Here is a 13,723-nt window from a genome sequence, read left to right on the forward strand (position 1 = left end):
GGGAGGGTGTTCCAATACAGTTATTTGTTTACTGGCTAAAAACTCCCTCACAGATAGTGCTGTGTGAGCTCGTGCATTGTCATGATGCAAGAGCCATGAATTCTTGGTGAAAAGTTCAGGTCATCTAATTTTTTCATGCAGCCTTTGCTGTACTTCCAAATAGTAAATTTGGTTAACTGTTTGTCCGGTTGGTGCAAATTCATAATGAACAATCCTTCTGATATGCAAAAAGGTTAGCAACATCATTTTGACTCTTGATTTGGACTGACAGAACTTTTGGGTCGTAGAGAATTGGCTGACTCCCACTGTGTACTTTGACACTATGTTCCAGGTTTGTAATGATATACCCATTTTCATCACTGTGCTCACATGACCCAAAACATCATCTTGCCTCTCGAAAAGGTTTTGACAAACTTCAACTGTCCTTTACTTTTGTTAATTGGTGAACTCCTTTGGGACCATTTTTACACACACCTTTCTCATGCCAAGATTTTCAGTTAAGATTTTCCTAACTGTTTCCCTATCGATGTTTACTTTGTCTGCTATGCTTCTCACAGTCAGGCAACGATTGTGATGCACAATTTGACAAATTTTTGCAATGTTTTCGTCAGTTTTGCTTGTTACGGGCCTCCCTGACCTCTCTTCATTAGTGATATGTTCTCTTCCCTCAGGAAAAAGTTTAATCCATTTGTACACTGCCGTTTTCTTCATGGCTTTATGCCCATTAACTTGGACTAACATGTCCCTGATTTCACTTCTACTCTTGCCAAGTTTAACAAGAAATTTAATGTTTGTTCATTGCTCTAATTCATGTTCAGACATTCTTGCAATGTCACACAAAAACACCCAACAACAGTAATGAACGCGACTCAGCAAGACATTGCCACACGTTGACAGGAATACAACTGTGAGACACTGATACACCAAGGTTATGAAACCTTACCGAGCTGTTTGTACAGTGCCACCAATGTAAGTGCACAGTGGCAAGTTCATAAACTTAGTTTGCAGACCTTGTATATAACAATAATAATAATAATAATAATAATAATAATAACATTATAATAATAATAATATCTCCACATTTCACTTGGAAAGTCATCCTGGCCTTTATTGCCAAAACACTCAAAACAGTTTTCTCCAATTATTCTTTGCATTTCCTTATTTTATTTTCCATGGCATCTGTTTTCCGTGTCCACTCTTCCATCAACCTACAGTGTTCTGAGCCATGCTTCAGAAATTTTCACTGTATGAGTTTCAGATTTTTTCCCCCAAAAATTATTCTCTTCAGTTTTTGAGACTCTAGTGTTTTCAAGTTTATTTCTTCTGATTTCAAAGGCTCCTTATTTCTCCCACACCACACTCTCTACAAGATAGAGATGTAGGAAAAAATTAGCGAGATTTCACAGCCATGAATTTTGCTGTTTATATCTGAATTAGAAAAAAATTAGTAACAAAATGAAGGATTGGTTAAAATGTAATTTGGGAAAGTAGAACCAGATAATTATTAAACACAGTTGCACATTATACCTCCTTTTTATAAGCTAGGAAATGTGCTTTTTCACGGGGGACAAGAGTAAAGTATGTTTTCTTATTCTAAGAAATTGTTCTTCTGGTATTTTAAAATTTATTCTGACAGTGAACAGAGTAAACTCCCAGGGAAGAGAATTGACGGTCTGCAATATATATGCCATGCATTTTTTGTAGTACTTAGATTTTTGTAGTAAGTACTTTCCTTGCTTCTCTTGCTGAAAGATTGGGAGGACTCAGTTGAGTATTTTGCTCCCTTGATGAAATTTTAGATTATAAAATCTAACAATTAAAAAATATTTCATTAGTTGATTAAATTAATATAACAAGAGTCTAACATAGAAAGATTATTGACAATACTGCTTCTAGTAAAAACTCTAAATTATTTTCTGTCATTAGGAATCCATTAATTTCTATATACTTCCTTTTTATGACCCTGTAGAGATTTTTCCAACAAAAGTAATAAAGAAACAATACGGAGTACCATTATCAATTATTTGACAATTATTAAGATGACAAAGTTGGAATCTTCCATTGTGTATTTTAAATGAGAAGTTTGCTCTATAATTTACTTCAGATTTTGATATTTCAAATGAAATGTGTTTTTTACTTTAACTAGAAGAAATGTTCAACAAATAAAAATTGTAATATGCATTTTTTTTCTATTTTTATCATTATTATTTAGTATACTTGGAAAAAATGTTGTTTTAATTTTTTGCCTTAGAAAATTTTGAGCATAGTCAGATTCAGGTGATAATTATTTTGACCAATAATTTCACCATAAGAAAGCTTAAGAAATACATATATTCTACTATTGGGGAAAACCAATTACAAGGCTGAGTGAGTGATACTATTTTCTAATGATTCTCTCTGAAAGAGTGTGAGAGCTAAGGTGCACTAAATTTTGTATATGTGATTTGTAAATGCTTGTTTTTATTCACAATAAATCAATATGTCAATCCACTGTTCTTATATGCATTGTATTTATCTTTATTTGTTCTCAGGATTTAACATACGGTAAACACTTGATAAAAAATTCCAGGTGGATTTACTAGGCATATTTAAGAGCAAAATTGATAAAGCCTTCTGTGGAAGAGGGCATTATTTTAACAGTACTCACCCAGATATAATATAGTAAAAAGATATATACAGATTACAGTCATGCCTTGCCTAACAATGGGGATACATTCTGAGAAATTTGTCATTAGGTAATTTCCTTGTTGTGCGAACATCATTGAGTGTACTTACACAAACCTAGATGGTATAGCCTACTATTGTAATTGTATGCGCTATACTTTTATATGACTGTCTGAGTAATAGATTTGTTTACACTAGCATCACTACAAACTGATGCTTCACTACTGACTAATTGCAATATAAGCCCTGAGAGTTGGCTTTTCTTTTTGTAATGCAAGTAATGTAATGCCTGACATAAGCTTTGATTGCCAAAGTGTCTTCAAAGAGGCATCCATTTCAAAGAAACATCCACTTCAAAGCTGGCTATCTTAAATAAATGCATTGCCAGCCACACCACTAGATAAAGAACCAGGCCACCTTCCCCCTCTGAGGGTCCTTTGTTTTAGAGATCTTGATTGATGTGGATAACTGATAATTTATTTAGGCTCCTTTTTTCTCCTGCACTTTTTTTCTCCCACTTTTACGTTTTAAATTCACCAATAAAGAGTAAGCCCAGGAAACCTTAGTCTCAATAAAAGCAGATCCCCAAGCCCATTCTCTCTCTCTCTCTTTCTCTGTCTCTCTCCCCCCCCCCCCATGGGAAACTTCACTATGTGACTCCTGGTGTGCCCTGTATACTCCTGGGCCTGTAAGTAATAAACTCTTTTTTTCTTCAGAATTTCCTAATGGTTCTTGCTGAAGGATGTCTTGCAATCCTAATAAGAACCACATGAGTGGTTGCTGTTGTAACATTAGTTTAGAAAGGGGAGATGTCTGTGGGAAGCTCACTGGGGCCCACATGAGTGCCCCGGGCATTTCTAGCAGATGGCATTACTATTTATAGACTGAGACCTGCACTAAACATTAATGCTTTGCACCACAACTTTACCAAGGCTAAGATGTCACTGGGCAATTAGAATTTTTCAGCTCTGTTATAACTTTATAGGACCCCCGTTGTATATGCAGATACCCATTGACCAAAATGTCATTATGTAGTGCAAGACTAAATCTAGTTCAGACACTTTATTTTACAGATAAGAAATCTGTGAACTGAGACAGAGGATAGAGACAGAGGTTGGTTTACCTGACAAAAGTCATATAGTTAATTATGGGCAGAATTATGACTGATTCTAAATTCTGTGACTTCCAATCCAGTATTCTGCTCCGTATGCCATTCTGGACTTCCTATATAATAAAATACACACTGTTATTTTATTAAATTTGCTGATAAAACTTATTTCATATTAAACTTATTATGTTAAGATAATAGTAATAATATTTTCACTTACATAATAATGTAGATTTGTAAATTATTACATTTAGGGAGTAGAAACAGATATTTTCTATTTTCAAGTAAATTTCTTAGCTAATTTTAAGTGAATATTTGAAATAAAAGTGAAATGAAAAACTGGAAATGTATGTTCTCTGATTCTAGAAAGAAAATCCCTAGAAAGAGAACTCTTTCTGCATTTGTTGAGCACATAATGTACAGCATTCATATTACTCTACAAGGCACAGAAAAACACAGACAGATAAGTGAGATTTATACTTTAAGTGCTTTTGTGAATTACACGAAGGAGATTAAAACTTTCCTGAAAACTCTGAGTTGCAGAGATGTAATGGAGACCAGCATTGCAATTTACGGAGATTGCTCAGACAAGTGCAAAAGGAAGTGTGTTAGACCAATATTATAAACAAGAAAATAAGTGGAACTAGCAATCTGAGAATTAACATGGAAGTTTATAAAGTTGTTATGTGTGACTGACAAGATAATGAAAGTGGAAAAAGAGAGAAAGAAAAGGGTTTGAGAGATATTAAACACTATACTTCAATGACTAAAGGAGAAAATGAGAAGGGAAAATCATCAAGATGAATCCATCGTTCATGTCTGGCTTTAACTACATGGCTAGTAGTACATTTAGGCAGAGAGAAAATAAAGAAGAAAGAGAATGAAGAATAATTGGAAGTAAAAATAAGTTCCACTGTAGACATCGAGCTTAAGGTTTATGCAAGTTTTTTGAATGTTGATAGCAAGTAAGCAGAAATTAGAAATATGGATCTAGAGAAATAAAGTTTTGGAAACCCCCAGCATATAAGTGGTAGTAGAAATTTTGGATGTAGATGACATCTCCTAGGATTTATATATAAATCGAGAAAAACATAAGGCTGAAGCTTTGCTCTGCATTTACTTTTAAGGGTCAATCTGAGGAATAACTTAAAATGAAACTAATTGAAATCAGGATAAAATCAAGGGAGAGCAATGATGTGGGAATACTCCAAACACTAGGTGGAGCTCAGAGTTCCCTTTTATTAACATATTTCCATTAGGGATGGGTTAAGTTAAAGGGAAATGTTATTTTTCTGTACCCAATATGGGCATCATCTCCTTTTAAGAATTTTTTTTATTTTTATTTTATTTTTCAGAAATATGGTATTAGGGCCAAAATGTAATCTTTAGCCAGAAGGGTTTAGGGTATATGATACCCCAATTATATTGTTACAATATAATACTTTGTTTATATTGTTATATTGTTTATGTCTGTTGTTTATAATTATTGCACATTATTTATATGTCTATTAGATGTAATATATTACAATATATATTTTATGTCTTGTATATATTATTTATATTTGCATATATTGCATATTGCTATAAGAGCATAATTATATTGTTATAGAAGAACCAAGCATTCATAATAAATAGAATGACTTTAAATGGAACAATCAAAGGACCTGTCGCAGAGATGGCACTTGGTCAAATATTTGAGGATCTGCTGAGACTGGAAATAGAATCCATAGGTCGTAGGGATACATGGAATCAAAGGAGGAAGGAGTCATTCTCTCCTAGAAAACTAACCTTGCATAGAAATAAACAATTTCAAGTGTTTTTAGGATAGAGATTCTTGTGAGCTCAAGGAGGTATCATTTAAATCTGCTTACAATAGGTTAGTAATTTGTATTTCTGGTGTCACTAAAGCTTACTCATGAATGAAGGTGGGATAAAGTGTATTATATATTAGTGATGTCTTCTAGGTTAGTACTAGACAGAGCTGAATACAAATAAAGGGAATGGCAGATGATTACATGAAACTAATACAATCAATAGATATTTAAGTAAAGTATTAATGCAATATATATCACGGAAAGTAAAGTACTTCATATGATATAAAATTCCAATTACAAATGTGTGTTAATTATGTAAGTTGTCTAGTTACTCTTTATCTTATCACTGGGAATTTTGACGTTTATTTTAAATCACTTTTATAAAATTATGAAGCTTCAGTAATTATTTATATTTTACATCTTTATATAAAATAAATTGACTAATAAGTAACTGCAAATTTAATAAAAAGACTTTAATAAAAATTGTTACTAATGTAAATTTATGACACATTTAAGTTGGGTCAGTTATCTCTGTGCACATGTCAATGTTTATTAAGAACAAAATGTAGAATCTTAAAAATAGGAGTAGAAAAACACTAAAATATTATTTTAGCTACTTTTTGAAGTGTTATTGTCTGTGTGGTGTGTTTATAAAATGGATATCTAAAAGCTGGTCTTTAGAAGCTTATTTCTTCTTTATAAGTTAATAAGAACAATTTCACAAAATCTTCAGAACTTGCTCTATGATTTTCAATTTGACAACATAATAGTAAATATTAAAATATGTCTGAAGCTGGTGGTTAAAGAGATTTATTAGCAAGAAACTCAATGGTAATACTTTCTTAGCAGTTGGAATAAGGCAGAATAATTAATTAATAGTCAAAGTATTCATTTATAATTCAATATTATGTCGATGACAACTTTGGAGATGCCATAAAATCATATTTGCTTAGGAAAGGTGAACAAATAATCTCACTACCTAAAATTATACTATATTATATATTAGTATATTACATTATACACCACTATTTCATTTGTTGTTATTATATGACATCTTACTACAATATAGGTTTATTGTTTCCTTTAATTATTGCTGTGTAACTATCTCAAAATTAAGTGGCATAAAATAATGATGTTATTTTTTTCATATCCTGGTTTGTCAGAAATTTGAGCAAATATCGTCTGGGTAGTTATGCTTCAGGTGTTATTACTTGGTGCTCTTCAATCAGCTGCATTAAGCTGGTGGCTTAGCTGGGCTGAAACATTCTAGAGAGCTTTACTCTTATGTCTGATATTTCAGTATTCTTCCATTTGGCCTCTCCATGTAGCTGGCTTGGGCTTCCTAACAGTGCTGTGAATGTTGTGATTTCAGGGTAGTTGAACTTTTTATATGACGACTAGTGTCGTGAATGAAAATTGTAGTCTAAGGTTTTTAAGGACGAGATCACTTCTGCTACATTCTGTTGGCCAAAACAAGTCAAACGTTAGCTGAAATTCATGTGCTTCAATCTTAACAGAAAACCAGAAGATAAAATGTTGACTGATTTGATTTCTACCAGACCACATCCTCTTTTGTCTTCTTCTTTCCCAGTAGACTCTGGAATTGTCATCTTTTATTATTTCTCCAAAATTAAGTTTTTGTTATCTCAGATCCTCATGTTTTATCCTTTCGTTTAGATTGCTCCTGTGTGGTACCCACATAAAGGTTGCTGTTTCTTTATCTTTCAAAGCCAGGCACAAATGTCACCTGTAAAATATCATCTTTGACAACATTATTTTAGTAGCCATCCCAATCAGCTCTCAATTATCTTTTATCCATAATTTTCTTTGTTATTTATAATTATGTCCATATATACATGCAAATATATATTTTAGTTATTTGTCCAGCTGTTTCATGTTCATTGTCTCTCTTCTCAATCAGAATACAGAGGGTGTTAATAAAATGAATACACTTTTAAGAAAGGAAAACTATTAAAATTGTAATACTCAATATATACTGATAACAAAAGATGAATACAAGTCACATTTGACTTCTGCAATTACAAGAGGCACTCAAAGTGGTTACCATCAGTGTCCAGACACTTCTGATTACGACAAACTACTGCTTGTGCAACGTTGACCCAAGTGTCCCTTTGTATACATTTTTTTGGCACCCCTGGTGTATATTCCACAAGGGAGCCTCAATTACCGTTCCATAAATTTTTGTTTACAACATAAGTGGCATACTATTATGGCAAATTAATTTGCTGAATAAATATTTGTTTAATGAAGAAGTAACAAGAAAACACCATAATAATTTAATGTTAAATGAAAAAAGGAGATTGCAAAACTGAAGGAGTGCAATGAACATTGCGTGCGTGCGCGTGTGTGTGTGTGTGTGTGTGTGTGTGTGTGTAGAGTAGAGAATGTCTGGAAGAAGATTTACCAAGACATTACTCTTACTTTTTATCTTTGGATGATGATATAATTGGTAAATTTTAAGTATCTTTTCTATTTGTTTAAAAAACTAAATACTGATATATAATGTGTCATATAACAGAATTTTTAAAATTAAATAAAATTTTTGTTTTGAGATAATTGTAGATTCATATGCTACCATTAAAAAATAGCACATACAGATCCTGCATATCTTTTATGTAGTTTCCCCCAATATGAACACTTTGCAAAAGTATCATGCAACATCCTAACCAAGAGATTGATAGATACAGTCAAGACATAGCATATCCATCAGCACAAAGAACCTTAGGTTACACTTTTGTAGCCACACCCACTCTACTCCAACCCTGGCCCACTCCTTAATCCCTGGCAACTACTAATCTATTGTCTGTTTTTGGAATCTTGTCATTTCAAGAACTTCATATAAATGGAGACAGTCTTTAAACTTTTGGGACTGGCTTTCTTTCACTCACCAGAATTTTCTGGACATCCTTCCAAATTCTGTGTATCAATGGTTTGTTCATTTTTACTTCTATGGTATGGATGTACCACAGTTTATTTAAGTGTTCACAGTTTTGTCTATTATAAATAATTGCTATGAAAATTTGTGTACAGTTTGTGAACATAAGTTTTCATTACTATGGGATAAATATCAAAGAGAGTAATTGCTAGGTCATATGCTAATTGCATATTTAGTTGTTAAGTTTTTTTCTTTTTTTAAGAAACTGCTAAACTATTTCAAGAGTGGCTTTAGCATTTTCTATTTCCACCAGTAATAGTTGAGTGATGCAGTTTCTCTGCATCCTAGCCAGCACTTGATGTTTCCACCATTTTTCATTTTAGCCATTCACATATATATGTAGTGATATCTCACTGTGGATTTAATTTCCATTGCCTTAATGGCTAATGATATTGAACATTTTCTCACATGCTGATTTGCCATTTGTAAATCTTTTTTGGTGAAATGTTTGTTAATTTTCTTTTCTTTTTTTTTTTTTGCTTATTTTCTAATTGATTTTTTTATTTTCTACTGTTGAGTATTTTTGTTATTAGTATTAGTTTCAGGTGTACAAAACAACGTAATGGTTAGACATTTACACACCTCACAAAGTGATAACCGCAACTTGTCTACTACCCATCTGACACCATACATAGTTATTACAGTGCCACTAACTAAAGTCCCTATGCTATACTTTGCATCCTGTGACTATATATTTATTTTTAAATTATAGTTGACATTCAATATTATTTTGTATTAGTTTCAGGTGTACAGAGCAGTGGTTAGGCATTTATATAATTTATGACATTATCTTCCCAATAAATCTAATACCCATATGACACCATACATATTCTTTACAACATCATTGACTATATTCCCTACACTGTATTTCACCTCCTGGTGACTATTTTGTTACTACCAATTTATACTTTCTGATACCTTAACTTTTCTCATCCATCTTGCAAATATACTTCCCATCTAGCTACCATCATTTCTGTTTGTTCGTTTATTTTGTTTTTTAGATTCCACATATAAGTGAGATCATATGGTATTTGTCTTTCTCAGTCTGACTTATTTCACTTAGCGTAATATCCTCTAGGTCCATCCATGTTGTTGAAAATGGTAAGATTTCATTCTTTTTCATGGCAGAATAATACTCCAGTGTATAAAAGTATCATACTTTCTTATCCAGTCACCTGTTGATGGGTATTTTTGCTGTTTCCATATCTTGGCTATTATGAATAGTGCTACAGTAAAGATAGGGGTGCATATATATTTTTTTGAAATTAATGTTTTGGATTTCTTTGGATAAATGCCCAGAAGTGGAATTGCTGGGTCATAAGGTAGTTGTATTTTTATTTTTCAGAGGAACCTCCATACTGATAGTTTGTTATAAAAATATGCAACAATTTCATTGACCTTTTTTTTTTTTTTTTCAGTCTCTATTTTGTTTATTTCTTCTCTGACCTTTATTATTTCCTTCCTTGCACTCACTTTGGGCTTCGTTTGCTGTTCTTTTTCCAGTTCCTTTAGGTATAAAGTTAGACTGTTTATTTGGAATTTTTCTTGAAATCAGTCTATAGTCTTATGTGAGCTCCCTTTTAAGTAAGTAATTGTCTTTACCCTTGCTGTTTTTAGGATTCTCTCTTTGTCTTTAACCTTTGCCATTTTAATTATGATGTGACTTGATGTGGGCCTGTTTGGGTTCGTCTTGTTTAGGACTCTCTGTACTTTCTGGCCTTGTATGTCTATTTCCTTCACCAGATTGGGGAAGTTTTCCGTCATTATTTCTTCAAATATGTTCTCAATCCCTTGCTCCCTCCCTTTTCTTTCTGATACCCCTATGATGCAAATGTTGTTATGCCTGATGTTGTTCCACAGATCTTTGATTTTTTATTGTATATATATATTTTCTTTTTTGTTGTTTCAATTGGGTGTTTTCTGCTACCTCGTCTTCTAAATTGCTGATTTAATACTCTGCTTCATCTAATCTGCTGTTGATTCCTTCTAGGGTATTCTTCATTTCAGTTATTTTATTCTTTATTTCTGACTGGTTCTTTTTAGGATTTCTACATCCATCTTTATGGTTACTATTTCTTTGTTGAAATTCGCCCTAAGTTCCTTAAGCATGTTTATAACCAGTGTTTTAAACTCTGTCTCTGATAAGTTGGTTGCTTCCATTTCATTTGTTCTGTTTCTGGAGATTTCTCCTTTTTTTCATTTGTTTGTTTGTTTTGGGGGGACATGTTTCTTTGTTTCCTCATTCTGACTCCCTCTCTGTGTTTGTTTCTATGCATTAGATAGATCTTCCATGTCTCTCAGTCTTTGCTGTGTGGCCTTATGTAATATATATACTGTGAGATCCAAAGGTGCAGTCTCCCTAATCTCCTGTATGTGTGTTCAGGAGTATCCCTTGAGTGCGTTGTGTGTGTTCCCCTGTTATATTTGAGTCTTGACTGCTTTTGACACATTGTGGGATTGACTTCCAGGCTAACTGACTGTGAGCATTGGCTACACCCACAGTGTTATGAGCTGCTGTGTGGGGCTGAACCCTAGGAGTGGGCTTCATCCCCATGGGCTCTTGTGCATGTGGAGACCAACCTTTGTATGTGCCATTTGTGGGGCTAAACAGGTAGTAGTCTGGTGGGGTCTGAAGATGGGTTCTGGAGGTAAATTTCAGCCTTTCCTGTGACCAGGCCATGGCTACCTGGTAGGAGCTATGAAGAAATATGTGGTTAGTTGTTACCTGTGCTGGGCCTGGAGACATGTGTGGGTGGCCTCGCTGTGAACTGAAGCTAGCTGCCACCAGTATTGGGCCTGGAGCAACTTAGCAAAAGGCCCAGACCCCCTGGGCCTGTTGCCACCTGCTGGCTGCCTGTAAGGCTCAACCATTGAAAATGCCTCCTTAGGTGTGCAGTCCAGGTTGGTTGACCCAGTGCTAAGAATGCCCTCAGTGATGCAGCACTAGATGGGCGGGGCAGGGTCCTAGGGAGTCACCAGGAATGGTGGTGGTGTTTACAAGGTTGATGCAGATTCAATTCCTGTGACCGCTGCATAAAATGCCCTGAGAACACTGAGGTCAGCTTTCACTCATCTCAGGCCCACACGTCCCTAAGAGGTCACGGTGCAAATTGTGGATCACTGCCCACCACCAAAGCTGCTCGGGCAGCCACAGGCCGTCTGATGCTTATAAAAGGTTCCCAGCTTGTAGGATGAAGATGGCTGCTCAATATCCTAGAATATCCCAGGTGATGCATTACTAGTTGTGCGGGGCAGGGAACTAGGGCATCACCAAGGTGATGTGCATGCATGGATTTTACCAAACCAATGCAGTCTCAGATTTAGCCCTTTGTGGGCGGGTTGAATGTAAAAAAGATGGCACCCTCTTGTAGGCCACACATGAGGCAGTTTCCACACAGGGATAATGGTTGCTGTCCCTTCAGGCCTTGCCCTGAAGCCACACAAGTCAGTCTTTCCCTGTATATCTCTGGCCCCTCTTGAGTTGCCTCCCCTCCACAGGAGACCAGGTGAGTGTTTGAAAGTGAGTGAGTTTGTGTGTGGGTTCTCTAAGAGGGCATTGTTGAGCTTTCCAGATGCCCTCCACCACAGCAAAACAGGCAGACAGAGTCGTCACTGATTTTCACTGCTAGATGCTGTGGGAACTCCTCTTCCCAGCATAGGACTCCTGGGCACAGAAAGCAAACTAGATATTACTGGTGATAGCCCAGCCTAGGTCCTGGACACCTCCTTCTTCAAGGGGGACCTCTGCCACCAAGGTGTCCCTCCTGGCATTCAACCACCATCTGTGGGCTGGTGTCAGCTCACTTTGCATCTCCCCATTTCCTACTAGTCTCTATGTGTCCTTAGTTATAGGGATCCTGTTCAGTTAGTCTTCAGATGATTCTTGAAGTTGATCTATAATTTATTTGTAATTTTTGTGTGATCTGGCATGCAGTAGGCATAACATTTTCCTAATTTGCCATCTGGACCCTGTCTGCTTATATTCTTAATTGAAGGAAATATTCTTTACAGTTGAGTTTCTAAATTTCTTTATATAGTCTAGGTACTAGACCTTTGTCAGAATGTGGTTTCCAAATATTTTCTCTCAGTTTGTAGCTTATCTTTTCATCCTCTTATATAATAGTAATTTTAAAAACATAATTAAAATATAATATTATTTTTCTCATTAAAATAATTATCTTATAATATTAGAATTTTTGTCTCATATTACTCTTATATTTTAGATATTTTGAGTGCCAGTTGAGTCTGAACTGTAAATTCCCATGAAAATTTATTTTCGCTTAAAACTTCTGTTTTTCTGAAGCATGCAACTAACTCATACTATGGTTTTATGTAAATTAAAACTAATTAAGTTTCATCAAATATTAGTTTTCTTTGGGGATGTATTCAAGTAATTGTATAAACCATCGAGATATTAATACCCACATTGCCCTTGGCATAACACTTACTCCTTTGACTATTTAGTAAAAATGGATCACATGAGTGTTAAATTTGTGCTGTTCTGCTGACAGTGAAACTTAACAAAAGCCCTTATGCAATTAAGCTAAAGTTAAAAGAGTAGAGCTAAAGAAATTTCTTTGTTGTAAGAGAAATGTGAGCTTTGCAGAAAGTAAATTGGCTAGGAGAAATTCAATGAGGTGCCATCTAAAATGAGTAGATAAAGTAAAGAGAGTGCTTTGCAAAACCTGTGAGAAAGCAATTTAGATATTCCTGGTGATAGCTCAGATGCCTGGATGCCTAGAAGTAATCTAAATCTGAGACTACTTGAAGGGTATTGAACAGGAACATGTTCTTGTATCATTTTTGTGTTTATCTTTGCTTGTTGATCTTCCATCACTGTTAACCATTCATTATTTATTGTATCATTCCATTAAAAAGGGTGGGGAAACAAAGACTTAAAACTCCAAAGTCCAAAATAGATTCCATGCACAGGAATGTCCAGTATTCATGAGCACTGCTTAATTTGCCGTTCTGTTCCATATGGAACTAAAAACATTTTAACAAAATTACTTTCAAGCCAATATTATATTTGTTTTGATATTAAGTATCTCTTGACTGGCCAAAGAATTAAATTTCTAAATTTAACTAAGTCCTTGGTAAATTATAGATGATTTGGTATATATATGTGTGTGCATATATATATATATATACACACACATATATACATATAGGTATATATAT

This window comes from Rhinolophus sinicus, linkage group LG02 (genome assembly GCF_036562045.2).
Source record: "Rhinolophus sinicus isolate RSC01 linkage group LG02, ASM3656204v1, whole genome shotgun sequence".
In the NCBI taxonomy this organism is placed as follows: Eukaryota; Metazoa; Chordata; class Mammalia; order Chiroptera; family Rhinolophidae; genus Rhinolophus; species Rhinolophus sinicus.